The 15,934-nt window shown below is 39.7% G+C and overlaps 1 pseudogene; it reads right to left on the reverse strand.

Annotated features, from left to right (window-relative positions):
- LOC122912499 overlaps nucleotides 1-14,699 on the reverse strand; it is a 33,118-nt pseudogene extending 18,419 nt beyond the window's left edge.
- Nucleotides 14,700-15,934: the final 1,235 nt, after the last annotated feature.

The raw sequence follows: 15,934 nt of genomic DNA on the forward strand, positions 1-15,934 counted from the left end.
TTTCTCAGGCAAGAAAAGAAAAGAAAAAAATGAACAATTGGGACTTAATCAAAATAAAAAGCTTCTGCACAGTGAAGTAAACAATCAACAAAACTTTTAGAAAACCAATGGAATGGGAGAAAATATTTGCGAATGACATATGTGATAAAGAATTAGTATTCAAAATATATAAAGAACTTATAAAAATGTTAAAAAAAAACTAGTAATTCAACTAAAAAATGGGCAGAAGTCATGAATAGACATTTTTCCAAAGAAGACATCCAGATAGTTAATACACACATGAAAAGATGCTCAACATCACCCATCACCAGTGAAATACAAATCTGAGAAATCACCTCACACTGGTCAGAATGGCTAAAGTCAAAAACACAAGGAACAAAGTGTTGGCGAGGATGTGGGGAAAGGGAACCCTCTTGCACTGTTGGTGGGAATACAAACTGGTACAGCCTCTCTGGAAAACAGTATGGAGTTTCCACAAAAAGTTAAAAAAAGCACTACCATACAATCCAGCAATTATACTACTAGGCACTTAACCAAAGGATACAAAAATACAGATTTGAAAGCATACATACATCCTGACATTTATATCAGTGTTATCAAGTTATGGAAAGAGCCCAAATGTCCATCAACTGATGAATGGATAAAGAAGTGGTAATATCCATTGTGTATATATATATATATATATATATATATATACACACAATGGAATATTGCTCAGCCATAAAAAAAGGATGAAATCACCATTTGCAATGATATGGATGGAGACCAGATTATTATACTAAGTGAAATAAGTCAGAGAAAGACAAATTGTTAACTTTTAAGAAAGTAAATTAACTAGGTATAAACTTAACAAAATATGTGCAGATCAGTACAGTGGAAGCTACGATGCAATGATGTAAGGAATAAGATCCAAATAAATGAAGAAATAAACCACGTTCATAGGATGAATAACTTATAGAGTTATGATGATATTCTCTCAATTTGATCTATAAATTCAGTGTAATCTCTAACAAAGTTCTAGAAAATAGTTTGCAGTTACAAACAAGCTGGGTCTAAAGTGTATTATAGTACACCAAAGCAAATAGAATAGCCAAAACAATCCTAAAACAACAAAAAAATTAGAATATTCACATTACTGGATTTCAAGGCTTACTAGAATCACACAGTAATCAAGACGTAGTATTGACAGAAGGATAGACATATGGATCATCAGAGCCAAACAAAAGGTGGAGCAGAGACCTGCTCAGTCATGTCAGCTGATTTTCCACCAAAGCATACAGCACTTTGAGGGAGAAAAGACAACCTTAGCTAAAACATCAAAAGCTCACTTCATGAAAGGAAGATTGTTCAATTTAACTTTATCAAAAATAAAAACTCTTGCTCTCTGAAAGATTTTAAGAATATAAACCAAGCGACATTCCATAAGAAAATATTTTAGTCAAATAACTGATAAAAAATTTATACTCAGAAGATACACACAAAAACATTTAAAACTCAAACATATAAAAGCAAACAATCCAATTTTTAAAATGCATGAAAGATACAGACATTTCACCAAAGCAAATCTCTGGATGGCAAATAAGCATATGTAAATACTCTGAATCATTAGTCATTGGAGACACTAGAATTAAAACCATAATTACACACTACTATTTATCTAATACAATGGCTAAAATAAAATACAATAAAATAAAATAAAACTGACAACACCAGATACTGAAGAGGATGCAGAACAACAGGAAATTTCATTTAGTGATGGTGGGAATGGATAGCACCAGTTACTCTGGAAAACAATTTGACATTTATCTATCTATCTATCTATCTATCTATCTATCTTTAATAAAGTTAAACATAGACTTAGCATATAACTCAGTACCTCACTCATTGGTATTTACCCAAAGGAACTGAAAACTTATGTTCACACAAAAACCAGTATAAGGATGTTTATAAAGGTTTGCTCATAATCAAAACACCAGGAAGGAAACAAAATATCCTTCAGCAGGTAAATGGATAAGCAGTATGTGGTACATCCCTAAAAGAAAATGCTATTTGGGGGCGCCTGGGTGGCTCAGTGGGTTAAGCCTCTGCCTTCAGCTCAGGTCATGATCTCAGGGTCCTGGGATCCGGCTCTCTGCTCAGCAGGGGGCCTGCTTCCCTTCCTCTCTCTCTGCCTGCCTCTCTGCCTACTTGTGATCTCTCTCTGTCAAATAAATAAATAAAATATTTAAAAAAAACAAACAAAATAAAACTCATAAAAAATGCTATTTGGTCATAACAAGGAATGAGTTACTCATGTGCATAATAATATGGATGAATATTAGATGCATTTTTCTGAGTAGAAAGGAGCCAGATCCAAAGGGATACTTATTTTATGATTCCACCAGGGGAAGTCCCCCAAAAAGCTAAACTATAGGGATGAAAAACAGAATAGTGGTGTCTCAGGGTTATAGGAGTGGGGACTGGTTGACAACAAAGGGGACACACAGAGGAATTCTTAAAGTAATGGAACCAGTAATGGAACCTCTTTTGGATAGGACTGGAGGATAGATTCATGCCTCTCCACATTTCTCCAAAGCCACAAAATTTTATATCACCAGGAGTGATTTCTAATATATGCAAATTAACAAAGCCAAATAGGCTATCCAAGGAACCTAGGATGGAATGCCAACTGCCACAAATGATCTCATTGTATTACAAATGAACGGCATGGCCTCTTTGAGGGAGTGGGGGAAAGTAGATCTAAGTAAATTTGGAAAACAGTATTTTGATTAGAAATTGTAAAGTGAAGACAAAAAATATTTATACATAAACACTAGACTCAAGTTTATAAATTTGTTCCTCACAGGGGTGTGTATTAACATTTCTGAAGGAACTTTATATCTGTGTCAAGAATGAACATATAGTAAACAAAAGGCAGATAATAAAAGCCTGGCTTTTCATGTTAGGGAAAAGAACTGACAAATAAGGGATGGGGAGGGCTGGAATAACCACTGTGGTTCTGAATAGAATCCTGCAATAAACTATGATTTCATGTTTAGTTTAAAAATACGTTGATGGATAAAGAAATTATATTATACATACCTCTAGATGTAAATGGATTCATATATAGGCATATATTTCCTAGTTATTTTCTGCTGGAAAGGTTAAGTCAGCAACATGCTAATAACAACAAACACATACGATCCAGATCTTGGTTGGGTTCAATATTGTTCTCCAATAAAAAGGACCAGAGTAACTTGGAGAATGGCTGATTCTAGGTCTTGAGGAAGGAAAACACATACGGAATCGTCAACACTTCACAATACCAGCAGGTAAGACATGGCTCAAAGAAAAAAAAAAAAAAGTGGAAGCATGCCAAAAGCAAAAAGGAGCCAACAACCTGAAAAAGTCCCCAGTGGCCAAGACTGGAATAATTTTTGCAAGAAAATAAATAATATAATATAGGATTCTAATCCAAAGTATAAAATAAATACACGTGATATAAATTAATTCATATTGATATAAATTAAATCACTGAATACATGCATATATGCAAATACATATGAGAGAAGTGGCCAAATCTTCCTTATAGAGTATTTCAATAATATATGTAGGCCTTAAACCCCTTACCAGGAGATTCAACTTAATTCCCAACATCATTACTCCATATACCTTTGAGATGGGGATAGACAGTGATTTAATTACAAAGAATAGAATAGGGAAAGAGAAAAACTACTTTCACAGTATGTAAAACATACATTCACCAAGTAATGAAAGTGAACTCGTCAATGATAAATCCTGTTATGGCCATTTAAGGCCTCATGTAGAGCCTTATATAATGATATGAAAAGGATACTTCAACTCTGTGGTATTCTTTCCCCAAACCTATAACCACAGTCTAATCATGAAATAAAAAAACAGTCAAACCCCACATTGAAGACATTCTTACAGTATACCTGGTCATTATACCTCAAGATTTCCAAGATCATGAAAAATAAGGAAAGACAAAAAATGTCACAGGTCAAAGGACATTGGGGACACCCAATATTCCAATTCAGTATCATACTCTCGATTGGATCCTAAATAAAGAGAGCTTACTAGTGGAAAAATTTATGAAAGCCAAGTCAGGTCTGAGTTTAATTGGTGGTAATGTACCAGTGTCTTTTTTTTTTTTTTTTAGTTTTTGACACATGCGTCATGATAACATAAGATGGTTCACAAGGGAGACACCTTGAATGAGGGGTTGTTATGGGTTGAAGTGTGTCCTCAAAAGAAGATATATTAAAATCCCATCCCCAGAACCTCGTAATTGATCTTGTTTGGAAATAGATCTTTGCAGAGAAAATCAAATTAAGAAGAGGTCATTAGGGTAACCCCTCATCCCACAATATACTAACCATACAAAAAGGGAAAATTTGACACAGGGACAGGCATGCATAGGGGGAAGTCAGCCATGGGAAGACCAAGGATTGAATGAAGGATCTGTGCACTGAGGAAAGCCAAAGATTGCCAGCAAACAGCAGACACCAGGAGGATTGTAAGCAACAATTGCTCCCTGCAGGTTTCAGAGGAAGGATGATCCTGCCAACACCTTGATTTTAGTAGCTCCAGCAATGTAAAACAATTAATTTCGTTTGTTCTAAGCCCCTCAGTTTATGATACTTTGTTATGGCAGCTCTAGAAAAGCAAATGCAAAGTTATACAGGAACTCTTCATAGCAATAGTGCAATATTTTTCAAGTCCAAAATAACAAGTTTATATAAAAGAAACAACAACAACAAAATCAATGTATTATGTGAAAACCAAAATAAAGATACCATTTACAATATGTTAAAAAAAAAAAAGAAAGAAAGAAAGAGAGAGAGAGAAAAGAAAAAAAGAGAAAGTAAGAAAAATGTAGGGAAATTTATCAAAACATGTACAAAATCTGTATGCTGTAATCTATAAAGTCCTAATGAAAAAAATAAAAAAGACCAAATAAATGGAGAGAGACATAATTTTTATGGTTTGGAAGACAATATAGGAAACATGACAATTCCTTTCATTTTGATTGATAGATATAGTGCAATTCCTACAAAAATTTCAATAGGATGTTTGTAGATGAAGACAAGCTGATATTAAAATTTACATGTAAAGGCAAAGAAGCTCAAAGAATTAACAATTTTTGGAAATGAAGAATAAGGTTAGAATAATATTTTCTAAATTTATTTTTTTCCATACTTTCTAATTTTAAAAATGACTATAAAGCTATGGTAATCAAGACAGTGTAGTGTTGGTAAAGAGACACACACATTGATCAATGGAACAGAATAGAGCCCATAAGTTGACTTAACATCCATATGAATAGTTGATTTTTGATTAAAGGTATAAAATTAATTCAATGGAGAAAGGTTTTTGCAACAGTTGGGCATACCCTCCAACTAAACTTCACTCCTTATGCAAAAATTAATTCAATATGAGTCAGAGATATAAATGTAAAATGTAAAATTATTTCAAAAACTTTTAGAAGATATTGATTAAAAATTCTTGTGACTCTGATTTGTACAAAGATTTCTTAGCTACAACACCAAAATCATGAATCATAAAAATAAATGCTAACTGAACATCATCAAAATGAAAGACATCTGCTCTTTAAACAGATAATATTTAGACTGTGAAAAGACAGCCACCAGATTAAAAGAAGATATTAGTAAATCATATACCTGATAAAGGATTTCTGTCCAAAACCTGTTAAAAATTTTCAAATCTGGATAAACAGACAACAAACCAATTAAAAATATAGGCAAAAAATTCAACAGACACTTCACCTCAGAAAATATACAACAGGCAAGTAAGCCTAAGAAAAGACGCTAAACCCCATTAGTCATTAAGGAATGCAAATTAAAACCACAATTGAGATCCAACTACATACCCAATAGTATAGCTAACATTAAAATCAAACCAAAACAACAAAACAGATGACTCCAAAACATCGGCAAGGATATGGAGGAATAACTTCACTACTGGAATCTGGACCTTACCAGTAAGTGTGGCCCCGAAGAGAGAGAGAAACCTCAGCCCCACTTTCAGACTGTGCTTGTTCTGTTCTCATGGTCCCTGTATTGCTCATCCTCTGAAGGGACAGTCAGGCTAGTTCTTAGGACCTCTCACTCTCCTGAATCATGAAGGTTTTGATGCTGGCTCAGAGACATACCATCTATTTGCTAAAATCTAGTTTATATTAATACTCTGCACTGAATGGGGAGGACCATAAGGTCTGACAGAATCATTCTGATGTTCTTCTCCTTCTTCAGTCCAGATCCCAGTACAGAAGTCTAGAAGATTTCTGCCCACATTCCAGGGCTGTGTTCTTCTTCTTCAGGTTCACCACATGAAATGAGCTGATAATCTAAATATCACAGAATGAGAAATGGGGGCTGCTGTTCTTACCTGAGATCTAGCAATAAGAATGTAAAATCCTCAGGTTGAGGGGAGGAGGCAAAAAGCGAGGTTTCTTAAACTGTTCGGTCCTATTCTTGTGGCATGACTTCATTTCAAATAGTTAGACTGAAGGTTCTCCAGTCTTGATTGATCCCATAAACATATGAGGAGAGCATGTCTAATTGGACAGGAGATATTTAGGATTATGTAAAAATCCCAAGAGAGAAAGAGAAAAGTAATATCCAGGTAAAGAAGTAGAAAGGAGAGTGAGACAAGAGAAGCATCAGGACCAGAGAGGAACTTCGGGAAAGCAGTACAAAAAGAGAAATGTAGTTTGAGCCAAAAAAGCTTCTGGGGGTGCTGAGGGCAGGTTCAGAGAAAAAAGTTCAAACAGTGCCTGCACAAAGTAAATTGCCCTTCCTTTAAGTGAATGCACCCATGAATCTGGGAGGAAGATATTCCTTGGGGAACAGCAGCCAAGTTGTAGAGAATATGGGATGCTGACAGAGGAGGTGACAGGCAACACGTCTCGTATGTTTCAAAGTTACTCTCAGGTGGACTAAGATTCGATTTCATGGAATTGGCACAAAACTGCTGTTTGTTAAGGCCCAAAGGGGACAACACAGCTGAGAGTAATATGGCATCATAGTTAGGAAGTCCCAGTCCCATTGCTCACCAGCCCAGATATGTTGAGACGCCTGTTTCTTCATTTGCAAAACAAAGTGTCTGTCTCACAGGGGGACAGGGGACCAGGGTCTTGCACTACTTTTCACCATTACTGTTGTTATGTGTATAAACGGAATGACAGTAAAGGAGAGAGGGAGCACACTTGAGAGAAGGGCAAAAAAAGAGGGATGAAAGGAAAAGTAGAGAAACAAGCAGCGAGTGGTAAAAACCCAACAAGAGATGCAGAGAAAACCCATATCTGAGCCGTGATTGGTAAAAGGGCCAGGAAAAACCCTCAAAGGTTTTTAACACTTTAAAATTGGTAAGGGAAAAATGATGTTGGGAAATGGACTCCCTGGATATAGTCCAGGGTAGAGATCTTCTCCGTTTCTCACACTCAGGGTTCTAGGACCCCATGGTCATGTCCACCCCCCAGGGTCATGTCCCACAGTAGTAACAGATCTCAACTATCACTTCCTGCAGCTCCCTGACCTGGCTAAAAGGTCAGCAGAGAACGGCCAAAGTTCTCAAATAAGGAGCTGGTCAGTAGACAGTCTGACCTCCTTTCCTTCAGTTCTCAGTCTGTAGGCGGGGCATGATGCCAGCTGTGGACTCCCACAACCCCCAGAATGAATCTACAGATCACTCCCTCATGCTCTTGAACCTTTCCAGAGGTTTTAATAAGAGCTTCTCAGAGCCACAGAGGGTCTCAGCTGCCTTGAGACATGGGTGAGATCAGGAACCGCCGTTAGGTTCCTAGCGGAGCCTCAAAGGGATGGGAGAATTGAGGGGGTGTGTGAAGTCTCCAGGCATGGCACGAGAAGTGAACTCATGAGTTCCGCGAACTCCGCAAACACCCAGCAAAGCACACATCCAAGACTCAACTTTGTGTGTTTAATGAAGCCATAGCCTCTCAGGTGTCCCCAGACATGGCTCCCTTGGACTAGGGAGGAACTAAATTGAGAATGTTCCCATTCTAGCCTTGAGAGCAAGCAGCCAACTGGCACACAGAACAGAGCTCCTTATAGCTCTCCCCCATTCCTTGTTCTCTGGGAGACAAGCCCCTGGCAGCGTGAGAATAATATTCCTAAGCAGGACACTAATCACACACTCCCAGGCCCCATCCTAGTTTTCTTGAAAATAGGCATTTAAACAGCCTTTTGGGGTCAGAGGTTCTAGGTAGGGCACTCCTCTTGTTTGTTCCTCAGAAGGCAGAGTTCCTCAGCCTCTCAGAGACAGAGAACAAGAAGAAGAAGAACAACAAAAATAAATGGGATGAATTTCCTCCTTTACCCCAACTGATTGATACAAATCAAAGCCACGAAAGAGAATAGTAACCACCTGTAATGTTCCTCTCAAAGCCCCTAAGTGAAACCTTTCTTCAGTATTCACCTCTGCTTAGCCCAGCCCTTATTTCAAACCAGCTTCTCATAATACCAAAGGGCAGAAAATAATGAGAGGGAAGGGAAGGGGACAAGTTAGGGGAAAGGGAAGGGGGAAAGAAAGAAAGAAAGAAAGAAAGAAAGAAAGAAAGAAAGAAAGAAAGAAAGAGAGAGAGAGAGAAAGAAAGAAAAGGAGGGAGGGAGGGAGGGAAAGGAAAAAAGAGGAAAGAAAAGGAAAGAAGGAAGCAAGGAGGAAGGGAGGAAGGAAGGATTGATCCTGGATCTCACTCAGCCTTGAAAAACAGGACCACTTTTTATTGCTGTGTTTCTCCAGACACAAGAGCTCCTCAAAAATTACAAAACTTTTGGGGCGCCTGGGTGACTCAGTCGGTAAGCATCTGATTCTTAGTTTTGGCTATGGTTATGATCTCAGGGTCCTGACATTGACAACTGTACCCAGAGCAGAGTCTTCCTGAGGTTCTCTCTCTCCCTCTCCCCTACTCTCTTTCTCTCTAAAATAAAATATTTTTAAAAAATTACAAAGTTTTCGGGAGGGATGGGAATATCTCCTTCCTTCTCCCCGCTTCTTGTGTGCACGTGCTTGCTCACATGCGCTCAGACTTCGTCAACAGGATACAGACATTGCTGTGATTAGGGCTAAGAAATACATCTCAAATTATTATTGATTCTATGGAAGTTTTGCTAATCCTTTATTTTCCCAAGAAGCATTCAAAAATGCACCTGATTTCACAGCGAGGAGCTCTCTCTCTTTTCTCTCTCTCTTCCCATGGGTCTGTCTCTCAATACATATGAAAGCAACCTTACCAGTCAATTCCAATTTTTTGGCTGATTTTCTTAATAACGTTATCTTTCATTGAATCACAAAAATTGAAAAAAAAAGTAACCAAAAGCATTAGCAAAAATTAACAATATTACTGAGAAAAACTTTCTATATTACGGGTCACAATGATTTAATGTAACATCCTTTCATTATGTAGCATTTTATAAACATATTACAAGCAGCAAATACATGTGTGCACAGTTGTGTTGGGAGAGTGGAGGAAAACTGCTGTTCCTATGGCGTTCACAGACCTTTGCATGAAGAGCACAAATCCTCTTTCAATGACAGAAATGAAACTCAGAGCCTGCCAAGGAGCTCTGGAGGCATGTCTCCAGGCACAGAAGGGGGTTCTCCAGTTCCACTTCTGTGAAGGCTTTCTGGATAACCTGCCACCATCAAGGGGACCAGGGGTTAGTGTGTGTGTGTTCCGCACAAATATGCTGATTGAAGCTGGTCCCACCTCCACAAAGGGGGTAGAGATGAGGCTAGCACTTTGAATAAGGCCTCCAGGAAAACTACAAGGGAAGAAAAGCAACAGTAACCAGAAGCAAGGCAATCTCGTTTTACACAACTCACTTTGCTCACCTTCCAGTTGCTGCTTCTCCTCAGGGAACTTCCCTCCCTGGCCTGTTGCCATCAGCCCCCACCACCCAGAACTGACGCTCTGAATCTCTACCTAGACTGTCTAGGCTCAGAAAGGGGAGGATTTGAGCGGGAGAGGACAAAAGAAGCTTCCCTTCCCAGCTGTGCCGTGTTTCCTTCCTGAGAAAGGACCCTCGTCAGGGATTAGCCTCCAGACTGCGTTCACCTAGGAAGAGCGTCTGAATCACTGGCAAGGTTTGTTAGAGCACAGACCACTGGGCCTCCATCACAGAGGTCCTTGATCAGTAGCTCTGGGGTGCAGCTGGAGGGTTTGCCCACCTAAGAAGCTCTAAGACGCTGGTGCTGGTCCAAATGCCTGGACCATCCTCTGAGAACCTCTGCCTTAGGCCACTGTTTGTGATCAATGATGCTTTTAAATTGTACTCTGGAAAGCATGTGGATGGAAGTTCAGGTTGCAGACTCGCTGCTGTGGCTTTCTGTGACATGTGGTGGGAGAAGGGGGTGGTGGGAAATGCAGGTCCTTCTGTCCCTGCAGCCCCAGTGCCTTGGGAGGGGGTCGGGATGGCTCTGATGCAGCACCCTTGGCAAAGGCATTCTGCACTTTCTTAAAATATTAAGATTAATTGACCAGAGAACCCAGAAACTCCACTCCTAGGTGTACCCAAGAGAACTAAAAAATGTATGTCTGTACAAAGACCTGAACTCAAATATTGATAATAGCATTATTATTGACAGTTAAAAATGGGAGCCCTCAGATTAACAATAGCTCTTCATAATGTGATTCTGCAAAAACAAACAAAAAAAAACCTAAAACAAACAAAAAATACTGTAAAAAACTATTTTGGCTGGTTTTACAGAAATGATTCTGTTGATAATATGTACATATTTATTCACATTTTCTATTTCATGAATAACATATGCCCTTATTAAAACTGGTAATACAAAAAAGAACCAGCCCTAGTAAAATATTTATCACCTGAAATCTATTCCTAGCTGCTAACAGTTGAATATACTGAATAAATGTATAATTTTTATATAACAGCAAATGACTTAGCTTACATCTGACCATAGCTTCCATTTTTGCTTTTTTTTTTTTTTAAGATTTTTATTTATTTATTTGACCGAGATCACTAGTAGGCAGAGAGACAGGAAGGGAAACAGGCTCCCTGATGAGCAGAAAGCCCAATATGGGGCTTGATCCCAGGACGCTGGGATCATGACCTGAGCCGAAGGCAGAGGCTTTAACCCACTGAGCCACCCAGGTGCCCCCAATTTTTGCTTTTTTAAAATGTCATTCTTTTTATTTATTAAGCAACGGACTCACTGGGAGACTGAATCACATTTCAGTTTTCCACTACAATTCACTCTTCATCTTGCAAATAATACTACAAGGAAATACTCAGTTCTGAAAGGTGTTTGTGGTCAAATAAAGCACTTATTTCTGAAAATAATTATAATAATGAGCAAAAGGGGAATGAGTACCCATACAATCCCAACAAAAAGTAATCATCTATCTAGAGTCTCTCTCCTAATAAAGCAGGTGTAGGGATGGAAATATATTTTTGGAAACAAATGATATAAGTTTAAGAGAATATAGATTTGAGCTGAGAGTAAGAATTTCCATGCAGCGGAATGTCCAGTGCATTGATACACCAGTCCTCATTTTTAGCTGGAGGAGATCCTTACCTGGCTTATAGCACTTTTTTTTTTTTTTTTCTTAAGAGTTCTCTCTCACGACCCATTCTGGCTGTATTTTCCTGGAGTTACTGACAAATCCCCATGTCCTCCCTTTCAGGTCTCTCTGTATGATGCTGTTCCTCATGGAGACATGGAGGCATCTTCTAAAACCAGCTCGGATTGCTTCTCTCCTTAAATTCACATAATCCTGCCAGGACATTGGGTTACTCAGAATATAACCCTATTTTTTTAAAATTTATTTTTTATTTATTTTCAGCATAACAGTATTCATTATTTTTGCACCACACCCAGTGCTCCATGCAATCCGTGCCCTCTATAATACCCACCACCTGGTACCCCGACCTCCCACCCCCTGATGAAGTTCTAGAATAGGTGAGGTTCGGTGGGCTGAGGTCCGGAGCTGATGACCAAGAAAGAATTCTTGAGACATCTTTGGTGCAAAAAAGGTGGTTTATTAGAGCACGGGGACAGGACCTATGGGCAAGCAGAGATGCGGCTGCCCAGGGCCTGTGAGGAGTGGCCGGTTATATACACAGGAGTTGGGTAGGTGAGGACAAAGGGGTGTTCAGAAGGGCTACTGGGGCAAAGAATACTATCAGGATATTGAAGGCCTGGTTACTATCAAGCCAAGGCCACTTTCCCTCTAATGAGGCATTAACATAAAGACAATTGGGAGTCTCCTGGAGGAATGTTACATTCCTGCTATCAAGTGTTCTTGTTTAGGTTAGAAGAAATTTAACTTTATTTACTTTTCCTTCTACCTCAGCCTCCTTCAGTTTTTATGGAGGGGAGGGTGACATTAGGGCTTGAGGAATTGAGTTATGTGCCTTTGGGAATTGACAAGGTTAATTGGGCTATTGATAAGGTAACTTTGTTGTAAATCTCAAGGACATTTGTAAACCAAGGGAGACTCCTGCCTTGCAGGATTGTGATCTCTACAAGTTAACTATTTGTTTTCCTTCTAGGGTAGTCAGGGGTGCCTGAGGAATGTGACACGTATTACCAAGGGGAGTGGGTGGAGAGGGGGTGCAAGGCGCCAGCCCCTGCTCCTTCCTCAGCCAGCCTCCTGCTCCCTCATCACCCCCCACCCCTTCAAAACCCTCAGATTGTTTTTCAGAGTCCATAGTCTCTCATGGTTCACCTCCCCTTCCAATTTCCCCCAACTCCCTTCTCCTTTCTATCTCCCCATGTCCTCCATGCTATTTGTTATGCTCCACAAATAAGTGAAACCATATGATAATTGACTCTCTCTGCTTGACTTATTTCACTCAGCATAATCTCTTCCAGTCCCGTCCATGTTGCTAAAAAAGTTGGCTATTCATCCTTTCTGATGGAGGCATAATACTCCATAGTGTATATGGACCACATCTTCCTTATCCATTCGTCCATTGAAGGGCATCTTGGTTCTTTCCACAGTTTGGCCACCGTGGCCATTGCTACTATAAACTTTGGGGTACAGATGGCCCTTCTTTTCACTACATAACCCTATTTTTATCTCTTCTACCGAACCTCGCTGATTCTCTGTCTCACGACAGGTCAATCTGTTACACCTAGGGCTTAACCTTGTCAATTCCCAGAGCTCTCAGAACTTTATTTCTCCCTCCCTGCTCCTTCTCTGTACCAGGATCAAAATTCTTTTATCCAACCAATTTCACTCACGTAATGAGTTCCTGATGAAGTGCACACCAGGAGCCTCCCTGGCAAGTGAATTCCTGACTCCTCTCTTCCAACTCATATTTGGAAAGTAGTCCCGCTGGTGCTCAGAAGGTGGGTTTGGAGCGATATGGGCTGGATGGCAATCCGTTATTTACCCCTGCTTCTGAGATCTGGGGCATCCTCTGTTCTCATGCCCACTCCCTGCTCCTCCTTTCCTCTTCCCTGCTTTACTGTTCTCCAGAGTACTATCAGACTCTAATACATCATATATTTTACTTCTTTAATGTGCATTATATACCTTCCCTGAATTAGATTGCTGGCTGTATAACAAAGGGATACTGTTTGTCTTGTTTGCTACTGCATTTCCATTAACTAGAGTACACAAAATATAGATACAAATACATGTGGCAGAGCTGTCCCTCCCCCCTGCTGGTACTCACAAGCAGTCTCTCTCTCTTTTAATAAAATGAACAACAACAACAAAAAATAAATAAGGGAAAGTGTTTCAATCAACACTTACTATGTTGAATCATCTACCAAAAGAATGTCTTGATACAATCTGTGACTGAATAATTGCATCACTTTAGTAAACATTTCTTGTGTCATCTTCATAATATTGTAATGCAAATAATGTGATTGAAATTCTGGTTTCTTAAATCACCCAGCTGGAGCTTGAATGATATCAGTGTATTGTTATTTTTAATCTTACATCCTTTGGAGTATGCGTTGCTTTGTAATTTTGGCTGCCATGTGGATGCATTGGTTTTTAGAGTATTAACAAATCACTTAATTAAAACACACATCCACAAGATATCAGGCACTAAACTTACATTTATCAATATCTTCCTTTGTATAATGTGTTAATTATTATAGTGTTTTATTTTAAAATTATTTTAAATTTATTTAAAATTGTTTTATTTTAAAATTATTCTCTACATTGTAGACTTTTCAAGTTATTTAGTTATTCAGCTGTTGAAAGTGGCAAATTGCCTCTTGATGCTCTGAGAACATTTTAAGATCAAGTGATAATAAATAGGGGCCTAGAGAATGGGCCTAAAACAAGTGCTGCAGAACCACCCAGCAGCTAGGGAGCACGTAAGAACCTGGGTGGGGGAGGAGGACTGCAAACACATTTAGAGAAAGAACCTGGGTGCCTGCGTGGCTCAGCTCGTTAAATGTCTGCTTTGGGCTCTGGTCATGATCCCAGAGTCCTGGGATCTAGTTCTGCCCAAGGCTTCTTGCTCAGCAGGGAGCCTGCTTCTCCTTCTGCCCCCCTCCTGCTTGTGCTCTCTCTCTCTCTGACACTTAAGACAAAAATAGAAAAAGAACCAGAGCCCTGAGTGCGGTGGGAATACTGCAGAGGAAGGACGTTCCAATCTGTAGTCCCCAGCTTGGCCCCACATCCCCCCCCCCCCACACACACACATACACACCTGATAACACAGCAGGTGAGATTCCAGATTCCTCTCCTGGTTGCTGCAGAAAGGAGGTGCCAGGGCTAAAAGACCCAGTGGGGCCTTTCTTGGCTTCTGGTTCCAAAAGCACCACAGCAAATTCTCCTGATCTTGGTTTTGGTGCGGATGCTTCAAGGACTGTCCTGCTACACCTCCTGTCCCAAGTTTGAGATCCCTCTGCCCTAAGCTGAGGGCTGACAGGACACCTGGAGATGACTGAGAAGCTGTTAGGGAGCTGGAACTATGGCTGAACAGTCTGAGGACAGTTGGTAGTGTTTGAGGCTAGTACACAAATAGCCCCAGTTTAACAAAAAATGTCGATCTATATCATTCTATTCTTATTGAATTCTTGTAGGATAACCTTCACTGTTTTCTCCTAGATATCTAATGGGACTGATAATGCTGCCTTTAATTTTTATTTGGCATAAAAACTTCACCCCCAAAAAGGATTTGAATTTATTAGTGAGAAAAATTAATGTTTGATTGCTTAATAAGAGCTTATTTCTCCAAACTATTTTGAAAATACAATAGGAAATAGATTTTTTTTTTTTTTTTAAACAAAAGATTATGTGGCCTGAGTCACGTTACTCCTATGTTTCTCAGGATTGGCTGTCCAGGATAGAGTGTCAAAATATTATTAAATATGTTTGTGTTTTTTGTCTTTTTTATTTAGACACACAATTTCACTGTTTTCATTACTGCCTGCAGTGCCCCCATCCTCCAGTGCCCCCATCCCGCAGGGTCCTCATTTTGCAGGGCCCCCATCTTGCAGTGCCCATGTCCTCCAGTGCCCGTGTCCTGCAGTGCCCCCATCCTGCAGTGCCCCTGTCTTGCAATGCAGGCTGCTGGGACAGTGCTTGCTTCCTGTAGTTCATAGTGGCCAGAACTCAGCAGCCGGGAGCTATTTCTAACACTGCCATTGGTTAGTTTGGTGGTAGAGAGCCTCTAGAGGCAAGGCAATTCCTCTGAATCAGCTTCCCACGGTGGGCTAGAGTCCAGGGTTCTGGGGAGTTTTTTTGCACTCTGCTAGCAAAGCACCACGGTGCCTTCTCTGCTGTTTAGTAAGGCCCATGGTGTGGGGAGAATCCTTCACTGGCCACTTCATCTCACACCTAGGGATGGTGACTGCTCCTTGGACCTGCTATAAAGGTTCTTGTTACCTTTACCTAGTTAGATACTAGGTAATGCTACTATGACTAATCATTCTCTATATTAACTTTCCCTGCTTATGTTGC

Source organism: Neovison vison, chromosome 7 (genome assembly GCF_020171115.1).
Source record: "Neovison vison isolate M4711 chromosome 7, ASM_NN_V1, whole genome shotgun sequence".
Taxonomy (NCBI): domain Eukaryota; kingdom Metazoa; phylum Chordata; class Mammalia; order Carnivora; family Mustelidae; genus Neogale; species Neogale vison.